The 22,184-nt window shown below is 36.1% G+C and overlaps 2 long non-coding RNA genes across 2 annotated transcripts in view; one reads left to right on the forward strand and one right to left on the reverse strand.

Annotated features, from left to right (window-relative positions):
• Positions 1–9,572, forward strand: part of LOC132536855 (uncharacterized) — a 287,606-nt gene extending 278,034 nt beyond the window's left edge. The window contains exon 3 of the long non-coding RNA XR_009548402.1: positions 8,817–9,572. This is a non-coding gene — a long non-coding RNA (uncharacterized LOC132536855). The remainder of the gene's footprint in view (positions 1–8,816) is intronic.
• Positions 1–22,184, reverse strand: part of LOC132536857 (uncharacterized) — a 397,589-nt gene that overhangs the window by 316,139 nt on the left and 59,266 nt on the right. The window lies entirely within an intron of this gene.

Below are 22,184 nucleotides of genomic sequence, written 5' to 3' on the forward strand. Positions count from 1 at the left end.
CCCAGAATACAGTGAGGCTCTCAAACAACCACTGCCCAGGTCTGTTGCAGGGGCTGATTAACAGGGTTTCTGTGGCTCAGGGCTATATAGAGCCCAGGTCATGTGGGTTCCAGAAGGCAGAGAACTCAGCTGAGATGGGACTTTCCCATCTCATTAGTCTATTCGTACTCTGATAGGAGTAGAGATTCATAGTTCAGTTTTGTATGATTCATATTGCTAATTTTGCAAAACTAAGGAAGTAACACAGGAAACTAGACTACTCCAATTTTCAATGTTTGATTCAAATTCAATGGATCAATTATGTGTTGGTGATGTATTTTCATGAAAGGCAGAAAAACAGACCATTGTTTATTTTTGAAAATAAAAAAAATACCAAAAAAAAGGAATCATATTTTTAGACAGTTAATGTAGGGTGGACTTCATAAGGTCCTATCTTAGAATAAGGAATGTGTTTTCTTATATTTAATAAATACTCTGTTTTAACAAGAGCAGAGATCTTCAGTAGAACTCTTGTAATAATAGTTCCCAGTATAAATGTGCATATATGTCTTATGAAGGCATCCTTCTTTAGGTATTCAATCATACATTTCGGTAAATATTACATCATCGTGACCAAAAGGTAAGTGTCCACGACAGGTACTAGAATTTCCTTTAATACGCATTTAAGAAATGCACTGATCAAATTCTCCCTAAATGTATAAAGTGCCCATCTGCTTCTGTCAGGCTTGGAGCTTGAGTTATGAAATGAGGATAAAAGCAATACAGAGTCCATTGAAAATACATGTTATGTTCACGTATAATTCCCAGAATACAGTGAGGCTCTCAAACAACCACTGCCCAGGTCTGTTGCAGGGGCTGATTAACAGAGTTTCTGAGGCTCAGGGCTATATAGAGCCAAGGTCATGTGGGTTCCAGAAGGCAGAGAACTCAGCTGAGATGGGACTTTCCCATCTCATTAGTCTATTCGTACTCTGATAGGAGTAGACATTCTTAGTTCAGTTTTGTATGACTCATATTGCTAATTTTGCAAAACTAAGGAAGTAACAAAGAAAACTAGACTACTCCAATTTTCAATGTTTGATTCAAATTCAATGGATCAATTATGTGTTGGTGTTGTATTTTCATGAAAGGGAGAAAAACAGAGCATTGTTTATTTTTGAAAATAAAAAAAATACCAAAAAAAAGTAATCATATCATTTAGACAGTTTATGTAGGGTGGACTTCATAAGGTCCTATCTTAGAATAAGGAATGTGTTTTCTTATATTTAATAAATACTCTGTTTTAACAAGAGCACAGATCTTCAGTAGAACTCTTGTAATAATAGTTCCCAGTATAAATGTGCATATATGTCTTAAAGGCATCCTTCTTTAGGTATTCAATCATACATTTCTGGAAATATTACATCATCATGCCCAAAGGTAAATGTCCACGACAGGTACTAGAATTTCCTTTAATACGCATTTAAGAAATGCACTGATCAAATTCTCCCTAAATGTATAAAGTGCCCATCTGCTTCTGTTAGGCTTTGAACTTGAGTTATGAAATAAGGGTATAGGCAATACTGAGTCCATTGAAAATAGAAGTTAGGTTCAATTATAATTTCCAGAATACTGGGAGGCCCTCAACCAGCTACCATCCAGGTCTGTTGCCGGGGCTGATTAACCCAGTTTCTGAGGCTCAGGGCTAAATAGAGCCCAGGTCAGAGATAAATAGAGCCCTTCCAGAAGGCGGAGAGAAGCTTGCTGAGATTGGAATTTCCCATCTCATTAGTCAATTCGTACTCTGATAGGAGTAGAGATTCATAGGTCAGTTTTGCATCATTCATATTGTTAGGTTTGCAAATTTAAGGAAGTAAGAAAAAAAACAAGACTACTCCAGGTTTCAAGGTTTGATTCAAATTCAATGGGTCAATTCTGTGTTGGTGTTGTTTTATCATGAAGAGCAGTAATACAGGGCAGATGTTTATTTTTGAAAATAAAAAAAAATTTTAAATAATAATATCATATAGACCGTTAATGTAGGGTGGACTTCATAAGGTCCTATCTTAGAATAAGGAATGTGTTTTCATATATTTAATAAATACTCTGTTTTAACAAGAGCAGAGATCTTCAGTAGAACTCTTGTAATAATAGTTCCCAGTATAAATGTGCATATATGTCTTATGAAGGCATCCTTCTTTAGGTATTCAATCATACATTTCGGTAAATATTACATCATCGTGCCCAAAGGTAAATGTCCACGACAGGTACTAGAATTTCCTTTAATACGCATTTAAGAAATGCACTGATCAAATTCTCCCTAAATGTATAAAGTGCCCATCTGCTTCTGTCAGGCTTTGAACTTGAGTTATGAAATAAGGGTATAGGCAATACAGAGTCCATTGAAAATAGAAGTTAGGTTCAATTATAATTTCCAGAATACTGGGAGGCCCTCAACCAGCTACCGTCCAGGTCTGTTGCCGGGGCTGATTAACCCAGTTTCTGAGGCTCAGGGCTAAATAGAGCCCAGGTCAGAGATAAATAGAGCCCTTCCAGAAGGCGGAGAGAACCTTGATGAGATGGGAATTTCCCATCTCATTAGTCTATTCGTACTCTGATAGGAGTAGAGATTCATAGGTCAGTTTTGCATCATTCATATCGTTAGGTTTGCAAATTTAAGGAAGTAAGAAAAAAAACAAGACTACTCCAGTTTTCAAGGTTTGATTCAAATTCAATGGGTCAATTCTGTGTTGGTGTTGTTTTTTCATGAAGAGCAGTAATACAAGGCAGATGTTTATTTTTTAAAATAAAAATAATTTTAAATAATAATATCATATAGACAGTTAATGTAGGGTGGACTTCATAAGGTCCTATCTTAGAATAAGGAATGTGTTTTCATATATTTAATAAATACTCTGTTTTAACAAGAGCAGAGATCTTCAGTAGAACTCTTGTAATAATAGTTCCCAGTATAAATGTGCATATATGTCTTATGAAGGCATCCTTCTTTAGGTATTCAATCATACATTTCGGTAAATATTACATCATCGTGTCCAAATGGTAAGTGTCCACGACAGGTACTAGAATTTCCTTTAATACGCATTTAAGAAATGCACTGATCAAATTCTCCCTAAATGTATAAAGTGCCCATCTGCTTCTGTCAGGCTTGGAGTTTGAGTTATGAAATGAGGAAATAAGCAATACAGAGTCCATTGAAAATAGATGTTATGTTCACGTATAATTCCCAGAATACAGTGAGGCTCTCAAACAACCACTGCCCAGGTCTGTTGCAGGGGCTGATTATCAGGGTTTCTGTGGCTCAGGGCTATATAGAGCCCAGGTCATGTGGGTTCCAGAAGGCAGAGAACTCAGCTGAGATGGGACTTTCCCATCTCATTAGTCTATTCGTACTATGATAGGAGTAGAGATTCATAGTTCAGTTTTGTATGATTCATATTGCTAATTTTGCAAAACTAAGGAAGTAACACAGGAAACTAGACTACTCCAATTTTCAATGTTTGATTCAAATTCAATGGAACAATTATGTGTTGGTGTTGTGTTTTCATGAAAGGGAGAAAAACAGACCATTGTTTATTTTTGAAAAAAAAAATACCAAAAAAAAGTAATCATATTTTTAGACAGTTAATGTAGGGTGGACTTCATAAGGTCCTATCTTAGAATAAGGAATGTGTTTTCATATATTTATTAAATACTCTGTTTTAACAAGAGCAGAGATCTTCAGTAGAACTCTTGTAATAATAGTTCCCAGTATAAATGTGCATATATGTCTTATGAAGGCATCCTTCTTTAGGTATTCAATCATACATTTCGGTAAATATTACATCATCGTGCCCAAAGGTAAATGTCCACGACAGGTACTAGAATTTCCTTTAATACGCATTTAAGAAATGCACTGATCAAATTCTCCCTAAATGTATAAAGTGCCCATCTGCTTCTGTCAGGCTTTGAACTTGAGTTATGAAATAAGGGTATAGGCAATACAGAGTCCATTGAAAATAGAAGTTAGGTTCAATTATAATTTCCAGAATACTGGGAGGCCCTCAACCAGCTACCGTCCAGGTCTGTTGCCGGGGCTGATTAACCCAGTTTCTGAGGCTCAGGGCTAAATAGAGCCCAGGTCAGAGATAAATAGAGCCCTTCCAGAAGGCGGAGAGAACCTTGATGAGATGGGAATTTACCATCTCATTAGTCAATTCGTACTCTGATAGGAGTAGAGATTCATAGGTCAGTTTTGCATCATTCATATCGTTAGGTTTGCAAATTTAAGGAAGTAAGAAAAAAAACAAGACTACTCCAGTTTTCAAGGTTTGATTCAAATTCAATGGATCAATTATGTGTTGGTGTGGTTTTTTCATGAAGAGCTGTAATACAGGGCTGATGTTTATTTTTGAAAATAAAAAAATTTTAAATAATAATATCATTTAGACAGTTAATGTAGGGTGGACTTCATAAGGTCCTATCTTAGAATAAGGAATGTGTTTTCATATATTTAATAAATACTCTGTTTTAACAAGAGCAGAGATCTTCAGTAGAACTCTTGTAATAATAGTTCCCAGTATAAATGTACATATATGTATTATGAAGGCATCCTTCTTTAGGTATTCAATCATACATTTCAGTAAATATTACATCATCGTGTCTAAAAGGTAAGTGTCCACGACAGGTACTAGAATTTCCTTTAATACACGTTTAAGAAATTCACTGATCAAATTCTCCCTAAATGTATAAAGTGCCCATCTACTTCTGTCAGGCTTGGAGCCTGAGTTATGAAATGAGGAAATAAGCAATACAGAGTCCATTGAAAATAGATGTTATGTTCACGGATAATTCCCAGAATACAGTGAGGCTCTCAAACAACCACTGCCCAGGTCTGTTGCAGGGTCTGATTAACAGGGTTTCTGTGGCTCAGGGCTATATAAGCCCAGGTCATGTGGGTTCCAGAAGGCAGAGAACTCAGCTGAGATGGGACTTTCCCATCTCATTAGTCTATTCGTACTCTGATAGGAGTAGAGATTCATAGTTCAGTTTTGTATGACTCATATTGCTAATTTTGCAAAACTAAGGAAGTAACACAGGAAACTAGACTACTCCAATTTTCAATGTTTGATTCAAATTCAATGGATCAATTATGTGTTGGTGTTGTATTTTCATGAAAGGGAGAAAAACAGACCATTGTTTATTTTTGAAAATAAAAAAATACCAAAAAAAAGTAATCATATCATTTAGACAGTTAATGTAGGGTGGACTTCATAAGGTCCTATCTTAGAATAAGGAATGTGTTTTCTTATATTTAATAAATACTCTGTTTTAACAAGAGCAGAGATCTTCAGTAGAACTCTTGTAATAATAGTTCCCAGTATAAATGTGCATATATGTCTTATGAAGGCATCCTTCTTTAGGTATTCAGTCATATATTTCGGTAAATATTACATCATCATGCCCAATGGTAAATGTCCACGACAGGTACTAGAATTTCCTTTAATACACATTTAAGAAATGCACTGATCAAATTCTCCCTAAATGTATAAAGTGCCCATCTGCTTTTTTTAGGCTTTGAACCTGAGTTATGAAATAAGGGTATAGGCAATACAGAGTCCATTGAAAATAGAAGTTAGGTTCAATTATAATTTCCAGAATACTGGGAGGCCCTCAACCAGCTACCGTCCAGGTCTGTTGCTGGGGCTGATTAACCCAGTTTCTTAGGCTCAGGGCTAAATAGAGCCCAGGTCAGAGATAAATAGAGCCCTTCCAGAAGGCGGAGAGAACCTTGATGAGATGGGAATTTACCATCTCATTAGTCAATTCGTACTCTGATAGGAGTAGAGATTCATAGGTCAGTTTTGCATCATTCATATTGTTAGGTTTGCAAATTTAAGGAAGTAAGAAAAAAAACAAGACTACTCCAGTTTTCAAGTTTTGATTCAAATTCAATGGATCAATTATGTGTTGGTGTTGTTTTTTCATGAAGAGCTGTAATACAGGGCAGAAGTTTATTTTTGAAAATAAAAAAATTTTAAATAATAATATCATTTAGACAGTTAATGTAGGGTGGACTTCATAAGGTCCTATCTTAGAATAAGGAATGTGTTTTCATATATTTAATAAATACTCTGTTTTAACAAGAGCAGAGATCTTCAGTAGAATACTTGTAATAATAGTTCCCAGTATAATTGTACATAAATGTATTATGAAGGCATCCTTCTTTAGGTATTCAATCATACATTTCGGTAAATATTACATCATCGTGTCTAATAGGTAATTGTCCACTACAGGTACTAGAATTTCCTTTAATACGCGTTTAAGAAATGCACTGATGAAATTCTCCCTAAATGTATAAAGTGCCCATCTACTTCTGTCAGGCTTGGAGCTTGAGTTATGAAATAAGGATGTAAGCAATACAGAGTCCATTGAAAATAGATGTTATGTTCACGTATAATTCCCAGAATACAGTGAGGCTCTCAAACAACCACTGCCCAGGTCTGTTGCAGGGGCTGATTATCAGGGTTTCTGTGGCTCAGGGCTATATAGAGCCCAGGTCATGTGGGTTCCAGAAGGCAGAGAACTCGGCTGAGATGGGACTTTCCCATCTCATTAGTCTATTCGTACTCTGATAGGAGTAGAGATTCATAGTTCAGTTTTGTATGATTCATATTGCTAATTTTGCAAAACTAAGGAAGTAACACAGGAAACTAGACTACTCCAATTTTCAATGTTTGATTCAAATTCAATGGATCAATTATGTGTTGGTGATGTATTTTCATGAAAGGCAGAAAACAGACCATTGTTTATTTTTGAAAATAAAAAAAAATACCAAAAAAATAATCATATTTTTAGACAGTTAATGTAGGGTGGACTTCATAAGGTCCTATCTTAGAATAAGGAATGTGTTTTCTTATATTTAATAAATACTCTGTTTTAACAAGAGCAGAGACCTTCAGTAGAACTATTGTAATAATAGTTCCCAGTATAAATGTGCATATATGTCTTATGAAGGCATCCTTCTTTATGTATTCAATCATACATTTCAGTAAATATTACATCATCGTGTCCAAAAGGTAAGTGTCCACGACAGGTACTAGAATTTCCTTTAATACGCATTTAAGAAATGCACTGATGAAATTCTCCCTAAATGTATAAAGTGCCCATCTGCTTCTGTCAGGCTTGGAGCTTGAGTTATGAAATGAGGATATAAGCAATACAGAATCCATTGAAAATAGATGTTATGTTCATGTATAATTCCCAGAATACAGTGAGGCTCTCAAAGAACCACCGCCCTGGTCTGTTGCAGGGGCTGATTAACAGAGTTTCTGAGGCTCAGGGCTATATAGAGCCCAGGTCATGTGGGTTCCAGAAGGCAGAGAACTCAGCTGAGATGGGACTTTCCTATCTCATTAGTCTATTCGTACTCTGATAGGAGTAGAGATTCATAGTTCAGTTTTGTATGACTCATATTGCTAATTTTGCAAAACTAAGGAAGTAACAAAGAAAACTAGACTACTCCAATTTTCAATGTTTGATCAAATTCAATGGGTCAATTATGTGTTCGTGTTTTTTTTTTTTTATGAAAGGCAGAAAAACAGACCATTGTTTATTTTTGAAAATAAAAAAAAGTAATCATATCATTTAGGTAGTTAATGTAAGGTGGACTTCATAAGGTCCTATCTTAAAATAAGGAATGTGTTTTCGTATATTTAATAAATACTCTGTTTTAACAAGACCAGAGCTCTTCAGTAGAACTCTTGTAATAATAGTTCCCAGTAGAAATATACATATCTGTCTTATGAAGGTATCCTTCTTTAGGTATACAATTATACATTCCGGTAAATATAGCATGATCCTTTCCAGAAGGTAAGTGTCCACGAAAGGTACTAGAATTACCTTTAATACGCAGTTAAGAAATGCACTGATGCTCCAAGTGGGAGCAGTGTGGAACTTATACTTCGAAAACCACTCTTAATTACAACGTTTTAAAAAATGGCTTTGAAAACAAACAAAAAAAAAACAACGTATGCACACTCCTAGCAAAATGTAGACATATAAATCACTAGTTAATTAATATGAGGGGGGAAAATCAATTGTATATCTCAAAGTTTTTCAAAACACAAACTGAATCTTTTAATATATAGGCTGTGTATTTGATATGCGGACTCTCTCAAAAGCCTAGACCAAGTAGATCAGAAGAATCCAGTAGCACAGCTATATACAAGATACTGGATACTGTACAGCAAACCCTAACAAAAGGACTTTTCAAAGTTAACCCAATTACCAAATAATTTGATGATAACATTAACTATCGATTGTCTTTTTGAACCCTAAGACAGCAGGAACCTCACATCTCCACTAGAAAGCCCCTACTTCCCCCAGTCCTGGAACCCTTGGACAGGGCCCACTTTCCCGTATGCGTCTCCCAATCCAAACCAAATAATATTGCATCCGCCCATCACAACCTAACCAACGCAACGATTGCCACCTCAACATGCTTCACTTCAGACTGTGTCCAGAACTTCGCCTGTGGAATGACAACCCTTCGGCTTCATTACTCGGGTGAGACCTTTCCTTTCATAGTATACTCTAACTCCATCTCAGATGGTTCACTTTCTAACAAAGTCCCAAAACCTAGATATACACCAGTTTCTGTGAGAGAGAGCATATGTTCACACATATCCATAAACTACTGCAAAATATATACCTGAAAGCAGAAGTACACTAGAGTTTGCAGTGAGTACCTCCCTAACACTTCCTCTCCACTATTCCAAGCTTGGGATCCATGATTGCTCAACAAATTGTTTGGCTTCGTATGTTAACTCTCTTTTCAGTAACCAGATTCCAGATGCCATCAGGATGCTGGCCAGGCTTCCCTGGATTGAAGACCCCACCAATGTGTCCTGGAGCTCAGCTACCCAGAGACACACCCTACTAGGGAAAGAGAGAGGCAGACTGGGAGTATGGACCAACCAGTCAATGCCCATGTTCAGCGGGGAAGCAATTACAGAAGCCAGACCTTCTACCTTCTACAACCCTCAATGACCTTGGGTCCATGCTCCCAGAGGGATAGAGAATGGGAAAGCTAACAGGGGAGGGGGTGGGATATGGAGATTGGTGGTGGGAATTGTGTGGAATTGTACCCCTCCCACCCTATGGTTTTGTTAATTAGTCCTTTCTTAAATAAAAAATGAAAAATTAAAAAAAATTAAAAAAAGAAAACAAAGTATCTACATCAAGTGATAGAATTTAAAACTTTATAAAAACGTAGAATTTAAAAAATTATGAAATGTTCACTAGGCCCATATATAGAGCACAACTCACCCCAAGTAAGCAAGTTTGTTACCCCCTGTACTCTGGACCCACTCCAGCTTCCAGCCACATCCTGCCAACACTCACCCAAAGATCCTCACAGACAGGATCATCTGGACACCTTTTTAAAAATAGCTTCTCAGGGATGTGGATCTGACGTAAAGAGGTATCTGACTCACGAAAAGTTCACTAGGTCCATATATAGAGCACAACTCACCCCAAGTAAGCAACTTTGGAAATCCCCTGTTCTCTGGACCCACTCAAGCTTCAAACCACATCCTGCCAACACTCACCCAAAGATCCTCACAGACAGGATCTTCTGGACACCTTTTTTTTTTTTTAATTTTTTATTTAAGAAAGGATTAGTGAACAAAAGCATAAGGTAGGAGGGGTACAACTCCACACAATTCCCACCACCCAATCTCCATAACCCACTCCCTCCCATGATAGCCTTCCCATTCTCTAGCCCTCTGGGAGCATGGACCCAGGGTCGTTGAGGGTTGCAGAAGGTGGAAGGTCTGGCTTCTGTCATTGCTTCCCCGCTGAACATGGGCGTTGACTGGTCGGTCCATACTCCCTTCTGGACACCTTTTTAACAACAGCTTCTCAGGGATGTGGATCTGACAAATTTGTTGCGGACGAATATCTACAAAACTGTTTACGGGGCATTTGGCGGGCCCTCTGAAATGTCTCGTTCTTTATAAGCTAAATATATAGGTAATTTCTACTTTAATTTGGAGATGAAGACTTGTCACCTTAACTATTTAGACTTTCATTTTACACTAATGTTTTTTAGACTATAAAACCAAACTTAAAACACACATAAACATGTAGTTTATAACACACAAGAGGAGAACAGACAGGTGCGCTTAAATAAATCTGGCCCTAGCTGTACCAAAAAATGTCTAGACAATATCTTTCCCTGGATTTTACATTGGGCTCTTCTTGACCCTCAGTTTAACTCACCCCATATTTTATGCCGGGGGCACCCGGATTTTATGTCAGGCTGCTGGCTATAATGCCCTGCGGGTGTCAGTGGGAAAGTGAGAAAATCATTTTTTACCTTTTCGGTCGGCTTTCCTATGGAGGGTGTCTTTCTAGGCTTTTGTCGACCCTCAAAATTCAGGCCTGTTTTTTAAGTTTTGGGAGTTTTTTACTATTTAAGGCTCAGCATCTTAGTCTGTTGATGTATTTTTAAAGATACATCTCACTGTGGCCTCCAAATGTCAGGTTACGAATAGACTAATGAGATGGGAAAGTCCCATCACAGCAAAATTCTCTCTGCATTCTGCAAGCCACATTACCTGGGCTCTATTTAGCCCTGAGCCTCAGAAACTGTGTTAATCAGCCCCTGCAACAGATCTGGGAGGTGTTTGTCTGAGAGCCTCACTGTATTCTGGGAATTGTAAGTGAACCTAACTTCTATTTTCAATGGACTCTGTTTTGCCTATACCCTGATTTCATAACTCAAGCTCCAAGCCTGACAGAAGCAGATGGGCATGATTTACATTAGGGAGAATTACATCAGTGCATTTCTTAAACACATATTAAAGGAAATTCTAGTACCTGTCGTGGACAAATACCTTGTGGACACGATGATGCTATATTTACCGGAATGTATGATTGAATACCTAAAGAAGGATTCCTTCATAAGACAGATATGTACATTTATACAGAGAACTATTATTACAAGAGTTCTACAGAAGATTTCTGCTCTTGTTAATATAGAGTATTTATTAATATACAAAAATACATTTCTTATTTTCAGGCTTGGAGCTTGAGTTATGAAATAAGGGTATAGGCAATACAGAGTCCATTGAAATCAGAAGTTAGGTTCGCTTACAATTTCCAGAATACACTGAGGCCCTCAACCAGCTACCACCCAGGTCTGTTGCTGGGGCTGATTAACATGGTTTCTGAGGCTCAAGGCTAAATAGAGCCCAGGTCAAGGCTAAATAGAGCCCATCCAGAAGGCGGAGAGAACTTTGCTGAGATGGGACTTTCACAACTTATTAGTCTAATGGTACTTTGATAGGAGTAGAGATTCATAGGTCAGATTTGTATGATTCATATTGTTACGTTTGACAATCTAAGGAAGTAACAATGAAAACTAGATTACTCCAGTTTTCAATGTTTGATTCAAATACAATGAATGAATTGTGTGTTGGTGTTGTTTATTCATGAAAAGCAGAAAAACACACCAGATGTTTATTTTTGAAAATAAAAAACAAAAATAGCAAAACAGTAATAATATCATTTAGACTGTTAAGGTAGGGTTAACTTCATACTGTCCGTTCTTAAAATAAGGAATGTATTTTCGTGTATTTAATAAATACTCTGTTTTAACAAGAGCAGAGATCTTCAGTAGAACTCTTGTAAGAATCATTCCCAGTAAAACTGTACATATCTGTCTTATGAAGGAATCCTTCTTTAGGTATTCAATCATACTTTCCGGTAAATATAGCATCATCCTGTCCAGAAGGTAAGTGTCCAGGACAGGTACTAGAATTTACTTTAATACGTGTTTAAGAAATGCACTGATCCAATTCTCCCTAAATGTAAATAGTGCCCATCTGCTTCTGTCTGGCTTGGAGCTTGAGTTATGAAAATAAGGGAATAGGCAATACAGAGTCCATTGAAAATAGAAGTTAGGTTCCCTTACAATTTCCAGAATACAGGGAGACACTGAACCAGCTACCGCCAGGTCTGTTGACATGGCTGATTAACATAGTTTCTGAGGCTCTAGGCTAAATAGAGCCCAGGTCAGGGCTAAATAGAGCCCTTCCAGAAGGCGGAGACAACTTTGCTGAGATGGGACTTTGCCATCTCATTAGTCTATTCCTACTCTGATAGGAGCAGAGATTCATAGGTCATTTTTGTATCATTTATTTTGTTAGGTTTGCAAATCTAAGGAAGTAAGAAAAAAACTGGACTACTCCAGTTTTCAAGTTTTGATTCAAATTTAATTGGTCAATTCTGTGTTGGTGTTGTTTTTTCATAAAGAGCAGGAATACAGACCAGATGTTTATTTTTGAAAATAAAAAAGAAAAATTTTTTTTAAAGTAATAATATCATTTAGAGAGTTATGGTAGGTTTGACTATATAAGGTTCTTTCTTAAAATAAGGAGTGTATTTTCAAATATTTAATAAATACTCTGTTTTAACAAGAGCAGAGATCTTCAGTAGAACTCTTGTAATAATAGTTCCTAATATAAATGTACAGGTCTGTCTTATGAAGGAATCCTTCTTTAGGTATTCAATCATACATTCTGGTAAATATAGCATCATTGTCTTCAGAAGGTAAATGTCCATGACAGGTACTAGAATTTCGTTTAATACGCGTTTAAGAAATGCACTGATCAAATTTTCCCTAAATGTAAATAGTGCCCATCTGCCTCTGTCAGGCTCAGGGCTTGAGTTATGAAATAAGGGTATAGGCGATACAGAGTCCATTGAAAATAGTAGTTAGGTTCACTTACAATTCCCAGAATACAGTGAGGCTCTCAACAAGCCACCGCCCAGGTCTGTTGCCGGGGCTGATTAATAGGGTTTCTGAGGCTCAGGGCTAAATAGAGCCCAGGTCTGGTGCATCCAGAAGGCAGAAAGAACTTTGCTGAGAAGGGACATTGCCATCTCATTAGTCTATTGGTACTCTGATAGGAGTAGAGATTCATAGGTCAGTTTTGTATCATTTATATTGTTAGGTTTGCAAATATAAGGAAGTAAGAAAAACAACTGGACTACTCCAGTTTTCAAGGTTTGATTTAAATTCAATTGGTCAATTCTGTGTTGGTGTTGTTTTTACATGAAGAGCAGGAATACAGACCAGATGTTTATTTTTGAAAATAAAAAACAAAAAATTTAAGAAAAAGTAATAATATCATTTAGAGAGTTAAGGTATGGTTGACTTCATAAGGTTATTTCTTAATATAAGGAATGTATTTTCGTATATTTAATAAATACTCTGTTTTAGCAATAGCAGAGATTTTATGTAGAACTCTTGTAATAATAGTCCTCAGTATAAATGTACATATATGTCTTATGAAGGAATCCTTCTTTAGGTATAAAATCATACATTCCGGTAAATATAGCATCATCGTGTCCAGAAGGTAAGTGTCCACGACAGGTACTAGAATTTCCTTTAATACACGTTTAAGAAATGCACTGATCAGATTCTCCGTAAATGTAAATAGTGCTCATATGCTTCTGTCTGGCTTGGAGCTTGAGTTACGAAATATGGGTATAGGCGATACAGAGTCCATTAAAAATAGATTAGGTTCACTTACTATTTCCAGAGTACAGTGAGACTCTCAACAAGCCACCATCCAGGTCTCTTGCCAGGGCTGATTAACAGGGTTTCTGAGGCTCAGGGCTAAATAGAGCCCAGGTCAAGTGGCTTCCAGAAGGTGGAGAGAACTTTGCTGAGATGGGACTTTCCCATCTCCTTAGTCTATTGGTACTCTGATAGAAATAGAGATTTATACCACAGTTTTGTATGATTCATATTGTTATGTTTGCAAATCTAAGGCAGTAACAAAGAAAACGGGACTACTAAAGTTTTCAAGGATTGATTCAAATTTAGTTGGTTAATTCTGTGTTGGTGCTGTTTTTTCATGAAGAGCAGGAATACAGACCAGTTGTTTATTTTTCAAAATAAAAAACAAAAAATATAAAGAAAAATAATAGTATCATTAGACAGTTAAGGTAGGATTGACTTCATAAGGTTCTTTCGTAAAATAAGAAATGTATTTTCTTATATTTAATAAATACTCAGTTTTAGCAAGAGCAGAGATCTTCAGTAGAACTCTTGTAATAATAGTTCCCAGTTTAAATGTACATATCTGTCTTATGAAGGAATCCTTCTTTAGGTATACAATCATACATTCCGGTAAATATACCATCATCGTGTCCAGAAGGTAAGTGTCCACGACAGTCGGTACTAGAATTTCCTTTAATACGCGTTTAAGAAATGCAATGATCAGATTCTCCCTAAATGTAAATAGTGCCCTTCTGCTTCTGTCTGGCTTGGAGCTTGAGTTATGAAATAAGGGTATAGGCAATACAGAGTCCATTGAAAATAGAAGTTAGGTTTACTTACAATTTCCAGAATACAGTGAGGCCCTCAACCAGCTTCCGCCCAGGTCTGTAGCCGGGGCTGATTAACCCAGTTTCTGAGGCTCAGGGCTAAATTGAGTCCAGGTCACGTGGTTACCAGAAGGCGGAGAGAACTTTGCTGAGATGGGACTTTCCCATCTCATTAGTCTATTCGTACTCTGATAGGAGTAGAGATTCATAGGTCAATTTTGAATGATTCATATTGTTAGGTTTGCAAATCTAAGGAAGTAACAAAGAACACTGGACTACGCCAGTTTTCAAGTTTTAATTCAAATCAATGGATCAATTCTTTGTTTTTGTTGTTTTTTCATGAAAAGCAGGTATACAGACCTAATGTTTTTTTTGAAAATATAAAACAAAAAATAGCAAAAAAATAATAATATCATTCAGACAGTTAAGGTAGGGTTGACTTTATAAGGATCTTTCTTAAAATAAGGAATGTATTTTCATATATTTAATAAATACTCTGTTTTAGCAAGAGCAGAGATCTTCTGTAGAACTCTTGTAATAATAGTTCTCAGTATAAATGTACATATCTGTCTTATGAAGGAATCCTTCTTTAGGTATAAAATCATACATTCCGGTAAAAATACCATCATTGTTTTCCAGAAGGTAAGTGTCCACGACAGGTCCTAGAATTTCCTTTAATATGCGTTTAAGAAATGCACTAATCAAATTCTCCCTAAATGTATAAAGTGCCCATCTGCTTCTGTCAGGCTTGGAGCTTGAGTTATGAAATAAGGGTATAGGCAATACAGAGTCCATTGAAAATAGAAGTTAGGTTCACTTTCAATTTCCAGAATACAGGGAGGCCCTCAACCAGCTAATGCCCATGTCTCTTGCTGGGGCTGATTAACAAAGTTTCTGAGGTTTAGGACTAAATAGAGTCCAGGTCAAGTGGCTTCCAGAAGGCGGAGAGAACTTTGCTGAGATGGGACTTTCCCATCTCATTAGTCTATTGGTACTCTGATAGGAGTAGAGATTCATAGGTCAGTTTTGTATGATTCATATTGTTATGTTTGCAAATCTAAGGAAGTAACAAAGAAAACTAGACTACTCCAGTTTATATTGTTTGATTCAAATTCAATGCATCAATTCTGTGCTGGTGTTGTTTTTTCATGAAAAGCAGAAAAACAGACCAGTGTTTATTTTTGAAAATAAAAAACATAAAATAGCAAAAAAAAAGTAATAATATCATTTAGACAGTTAAGGTAGGGTTGACTTCATAAGGATCTTTCTTAAAATAAGGAATGTATTTTCATACATTTAATAAATACTCTGTTTTAGCAAGAGCAGAGATCTTCAGTAGAACTCTTGTAATAATAATTCCCAGTAGAAATGTACAAATCTGTCTTATGAAGGAATCCTTCTTTAGGTATACAATCATACATTCCGGGAAATATAACATCATCGTGTCCAGAAGGTAAGTGTCCACGACAGGTCCTAGAATTTCCTTTAATACGCTTTAAAGAAATGCACTGATCAAATTCTCTCTAAATGTAAATAGTGTCCATCTGCTTCTGTCTGGCTTGGAGCTTGAGTTATGAAATAAGGGTATAGGCAATACAGAGTCCATTGAAAATAGAAGTTAGGTTCACTTACAATTTCCAGAATACAGTGAGGCTCTCAATGAGCCACTATAAGGTTGTTAACAGGGATGATTAATAGGGTTTCTGAGGCTCAGGGCTAAATAGAGCACAGGTCAAGTGGCTTCCAGAAGGTGGAGAGAACTTTGCTGAGATGGGACTTTCCCATCTCATTAGTCTATTGGTACTCTGATAGGAGTATAGAATAATAGGTCAGTTTTGTATGATTCATATTCTTTGGTTTGCAAATCTAAGGAAGTAAGAAATAAAACTGGACTACTCCAGTTTTCAAGGTTTTATTCAAATTCAATTGGTCAATACTGTGTGGTGTTCTTTTTTCATGAAAAGCAGAAATACAGACCAGATGTTTATTTTTGAAAATAAAAAACAAAAAAATTTAAAGAAAATAATAATATCATTTAGAGAGTTAAGGTAGGGTTGACTTCATAAGGTTATTTCTTAAAATAAGAAATGTATTTTCATATATTTAATAAATACTCTGTTTTAGCAAGAGCAGCGATCTTCTGTAGAACTCTTGTAATAATAGTTCTCAGTATAAATGTATATATCTGTCTTATGAAGGAATCCTTCTTTAGGTATACAATCATACATTCTGGCAAATATACTATCATCGTGTCCAGAAGGTAAGTGTCCACGACAGGTACTAGAATTTCCTTTAATACACGTTTAAGAAATGCACTGATCAGATTCTCCGTAAATGTAAATAGTGCTCATATGCTTCTGTCTGGCTTGGAGCTTGAGTTACGAAATATGGGTATAGGCGATACAGAGTCCATTAAAAATAGATTAGGTTCACTTACTATTTCCAGAGTACAGTGAGACTCTCAACAAGCCACCATCCAGGTCTCTTGCCAGGGCTGATTAACAGGGTTTCTGAGGCTCAGGGCTAAATAGAGCCCAGGTCAAGTGGCTTCCAGAAGGTGGAGAGAACTTTGCTGAGATGGGACTTTCCCATCTCCTTAGTCTATTGGTACTCTGATAGGAATAGAGATTTATACCACAGTTTTGTATGATTCATATTGTTATGTTTGCAAATCTAAGGCAGTAACAAAGAAAACGGGACTACTAAAGTTTTCAAGGATTGATTCAAATTTAGTTGGTTAATTCTGTGTTGGTGCTGTTTTTTCATGAAGAGCAGGAATACAGACCAGTTGTTTATTTTTCAAAATAAAAAACAAAAAATATAAAGAAAAATAATAGTATCATTAGACAGTTAAGGTAGGATTGACTTCATAAGGTTCTTTCGTAAAATAAGAAATGTATTTTCTTATATTTAATAAATACTCAGTTTTAGCAAGAGCAGAGATCTTCAGTAGAACTCTTGTAATAATAGTTCCCAGTTTAAATGTACATATCTGTCTTATGAAGGAATCCTTCTTTAGGTATACAATCATACATTCCGGTAAATATACCATCATCGTGTCCAGAAGGTAAGTGTCCACGACAGTCGGTACTAGAATTTCCTTTAATACGCGTTTAAGAAATGCAATGATCAGATTCTCCCTAAATGTAAATAGTGCCCTTCTGCTTCTGTCTGGCTTGGAGCTTGAGTTATGAAATAAGGGTATAGGCAATACAGAGTCCATTGAAAATAGAAGTTAGGTTTACTTACAATTTCCAGAATACAGTGAGGCCCTCAACCAGCTTCCGCCCAGGTCTGTAGCCGGGGCTGATTAACCCAGTTTCTGAGGCTCAGGGCTAAATTGAGTCCAGGTCACGTGGTTACCAGAAGGCGGAGAGAACTTTGCTGAGATGGGACTTTCCCATCTCATTAGTCTATTCGTACTCTGATAGGAGTAGAGATTCATAGGTCAATTTTGAATGATTCATATTGTTAGGTTTGCAAATCTAAGGAAGTAACAAAGAACACTGGACTACGCCAGTTTTCAAGTTTTAATTCAAATCAATGGATCAATTCTTTGTTTTTGTTGTTTTTTCATGAAAAGCAGGTATACAGACCTAATGTTTTTTTTGAAAATATAAAACAAAAAATAGCAAAAAAATAATAATATCATTCAGACAGTTAAGGTAGGGTTGACTTTATAAGGATCTTTCTTAAAATAAGGAATGTATTTTCATATATTTAATAAATACTCTGTTTTAGCAAGAGCAGAGATCTTCTGTAGAACTCTTGTAATAATAGTTCTCAGTATAAATGTACATATCTGTCTTATGAAGGAATCCTTCTTTAGGTATAAAATCATACATTCCGGTAAAAATACCATCATTGTTTTCCAGAAGGTAAGTGTCCACGACAGGTCCTAGAATTTCCTTTAATATGCGTTTAAGAAATGCACTAATCAAATTCTCCCTAAATGTATAAAGTGCCCATCTGCTTCTGTCAGGCTTGGAGCTTGAGTTATGAAATAAGGGTATAGGCAATACAGAGTCCATTGAAAATAGAAGTTAGGTTCACTTTCAATTTCCAGAATACAGGGAGGCCCTCAACCAGCTAATGCCCATGTCTCTTGCTGGGGCTGATTAACAAAGTTTCTGAGGTTTAGGACTAAATAGAGTCCAGGTCAAGTGGCTTCCAGAAGGCGGAGAGAACTTTGCTGAGATGGGACTTTCCCATCTCATTAGTCTATTGGTACTCTGATAGGAGTAGAGATTCATAGGTCAGTTTTGTATGATTCATATTGTTATGTTTGCAAATCTAAGGAAGTAACAAAGAAAACTAGACTACTCCAGTTTATATTGTTTGATTCAAATTCAATGCATCAATTCTGTGCTGGTGTTGTTTTTTCATGAAAAGCAGAAAAACAGACCAGTGTTTATTTTTGAAAATAAAAAACATAAAATAGCAAAAAAAAAGTAATAATATCATTTAGACAGTTAAGGTAGGGTTGACTTCATAAGGATCTTTCTTAAAATAAGGAATGTATTTTCATACATTTAATAAATACTCTGTTTTAGCAAGAGCAGAGATCTTCAGTAGAACTCTTGTAATAATAATTCCCAGTAGAAATGTACAAATCTGTCTTATGAAGGAATCCTTCTTTAGGTATACAATCATACATTCCGGGAAATATAACATCATCGTGTCCAGAAGGTAAGTGTCCACGACAGGTCCTAGAATTTCCTTTAATACGCTTTAAAGAAATGCACTGATCAAATTCTCTCTAAATGTAAATAGTGTCCATCTGCTTCTGTCTGGCTTGGAGCTTGAGTTATGAAATAAGGGTATAGGCAATACAGAGTCCATTGAAAATAGAAGTTAGGTTCACTTACAATTTCCAGAATACAGTGAGGCTCTCAATGAGCCACTATAAGGTTGTTAACAGGGATGATTAATAGGGTTTCTGAGGCTCAGGGCTAAATAGAGCACAGGTCAAGTGGCTTCCAGAAGGTGGAGAGAACTTTGCTGAGATGGGACTTTCCCATCTCATTAGTCTATTGGTACTCTGATAGGAGTATAGAATAATAGGTCAGTTTTGTATGATTCATATTCTTTGGTTTGCAAATCTAAGGAAGTAAGAAATAAAACTGGACTACTCCAGTTTTCAAGGTTTTATTCAAATTCAATTGGTCAATACTGTGTGGTGTTCTTTTTTCATGAAAAGCAGAAATACAGACCAGATGTTTATTTTTGAAAATAAAAAACAAAAAAATTTAAAGAAAATAATAATATCATTTAGAGAGTTAAGGTAGGGTTGACTTCATAAGGTTATTTCTTAAAATAAGAAATGTATTTTCATATATTTAATAAATACTCTGTTTTAGCAAGAGCAGCGATCTTCTGTAGAACTCTTGTAATAATAGTTCTCAGTATAAATGTATATATCTGTCTTATGAAGGAATCCTTCTTTAGGTATACAATCATACATTCTGGCAAATATACTATCATCGTGTCCAGAAGGTAAGTGTCCACGACAGGTACTAGAATTTCCTTTAATACACGTTTAAGAAATGCACTGATCAGATTCTCCGTAAATGTAAATAGTGCTCATATGCTTCTGTCTGGCTTGGAGCTTGAGTTACGAAATATGGGTATAGGCGATACAGAGTCCATTAAAAATAGATTAGGTTCACTTACTATTTCCAGAGTACAGTGAGACTCTCAACAAGCCACCATCCAGGTCTCTTGCCAGGGCTGATTAACAGGGTTTCTGAGGCTCAGGGCTAAATAGAGCCCAGGTCAAGTGGCTTCCAGAAGGTGGAGAGAACTTTGCTGAGATGGGACTTTCCCATCTCCTTAGTCTATTGGTACTCTGATAGGAATAGAGATTTATACCACAGTTTTGTATGATTCATATTGTTATGTTTGCAAATCTAAGGCAGTAACAAAGAAAACGGGACTACTAAAGTTTTCAAGGATTGATTCAAATTTAGTTGGTTAATTCTGTGTTGGTGCTGTTTTTTCATGAAGAGCAGGAATACAGACCAGTTGTTTATTTTTCAAAATAAAAAACAAAAAATATAAAGAAAAATAATAGTATCATTAGACAGTTAAGGTAGGATTGACTTCATAAGGTTCTTTCGTAAAATAAGAAATGTATTTTCTTATATTTAATAAATACTCAGTTTTAGCAAGAGCAGAGATCTTCAGTAGAACTCTTGTAATAATAGTTCCCAGTTTAAATGTACATATCTGTCTTATGAAGGAATCCTTCTTTAGGTATACAATCATACATTCCGGTAAATATACCATCATCGTGTCCAGAAGGTAAGTGTCCACGACAGTCGGTACTAGAATTTCCTTTAATACGCGTTTAAGAAATGCAATGATCAGATTCTCCCTAAATGTAAATAGTGCCCTTCTGCTTCTGTCTGGCTTGGAGCTTGAGTTATGAAATAAGGGTATAGGCAATACAGAGTCCATTGAAAATAGAAGTTAGGTTTACTTACAATTTCCAGAATACAGTGAGGCCCTCAACCAGCTTCCGCCCAGGTCTGTAGCCGGGGCTGATTAACCCAGTTTCTGAGGCTCAGGGCTAAATTGAGTCCAGGTCACGTGGTTACCAGAAGGCGGAGAGAACTTTGCTGAGATGGGACTTTCCCATCTCATTAGTCTATTCGTACTCTGATAGGAGTAGAGATTCATAGGTCAATTTTGAATGATTCATATTGTTAGGTTTGCAAATCTAAGGAAGTAACAAAGAACACTGGACTACGCCAGTTTTCAAGTTTTAATTCAAATCAATGGATCAATTCTTTGTTTTTGTTGTTTTTTCATGAAAAGCAGGTATACAGACCTAATGTTTTTTTTGAAAATATAAAACAAAAAATAGCAAAAAAATAATAATATCATTCAGACAGTTAAGGTAGGGTTGACTTTATAAGGATCTTTCTTAAAATAAGGAATGTATTTTCATATATTTAATAAATACTCTGTTTTAGCAAGAGCAGAGATCTTCTGTAGAACTCTTGTAATAATAGTTCTCAGTATAAATGTACATATCTGTCTTATGAAGGAATCCTTCTTTAGGTATAAAATCATACATTCCGGTAAAAATACCATCATTGTTTTCCAGAAGGTAAGTGTCCACGACAGGTCCTAGAATTTCCTTTAATATGCGTTTAAGAAATGCACTAATCAAATTCTCCCTAAATGTATAAAGTGCCCATCTGCTTCTGTCAGGCTTGGAGCTTGAGTTATGAAATAAGGGTATAGGCAATACAGAGTCCATTGAAAATAGAAGTTAGGTTCACTTTCAATTTCCAGAATACAGGGAGGCCCTCAACCAGCTAATGCCCATGTCTCTTGCTGGGGCTGATTAACAAAGTTTCTGAGGTTTAGGACTAAATAGAGTCCAGGTCAAGTGGCTTCCAGAAGGCGGAGAGAACTTTGCTGAGATGGGACTTTCCCATCTCATTAGTCTATTGGTACTCTGATAGGAGTAGAGATTCATAGGTCAGTTTTGTATGATTCATATTGTTATGTTTGCAAATCTAAGGAAGTAACAAAGAAAACTAGACTACTCCAGTTTATATTGTTTGATTCAAATTCAATGCATCAATTCTGTGCTGGTGTTGTTTTTTCATGAAAAGCAGAAAAACAGACCAGTGTTTATTTTTGAAAATAAAAAACATAAAATAGCAAAAAAAAAGTAATAATATCATTTAGACAGTTAAGGTAGGGTTGACTTCATAAGGATCTTTCTTAAAATAAGGAATGTATTTTCATACATTTAATAAATACTCTGTTTTAGCAAGAGCAGAGATCTT

Source organism: Erinaceus europaeus, chromosome 2, assembly GCF_950295315.1.
Source record: "Erinaceus europaeus chromosome 2, mEriEur2.1, whole genome shotgun sequence".
NCBI lineage: Eukaryota > Metazoa > Chordata > Mammalia > Eulipotyphla > Erinaceidae > Erinaceus > Erinaceus europaeus.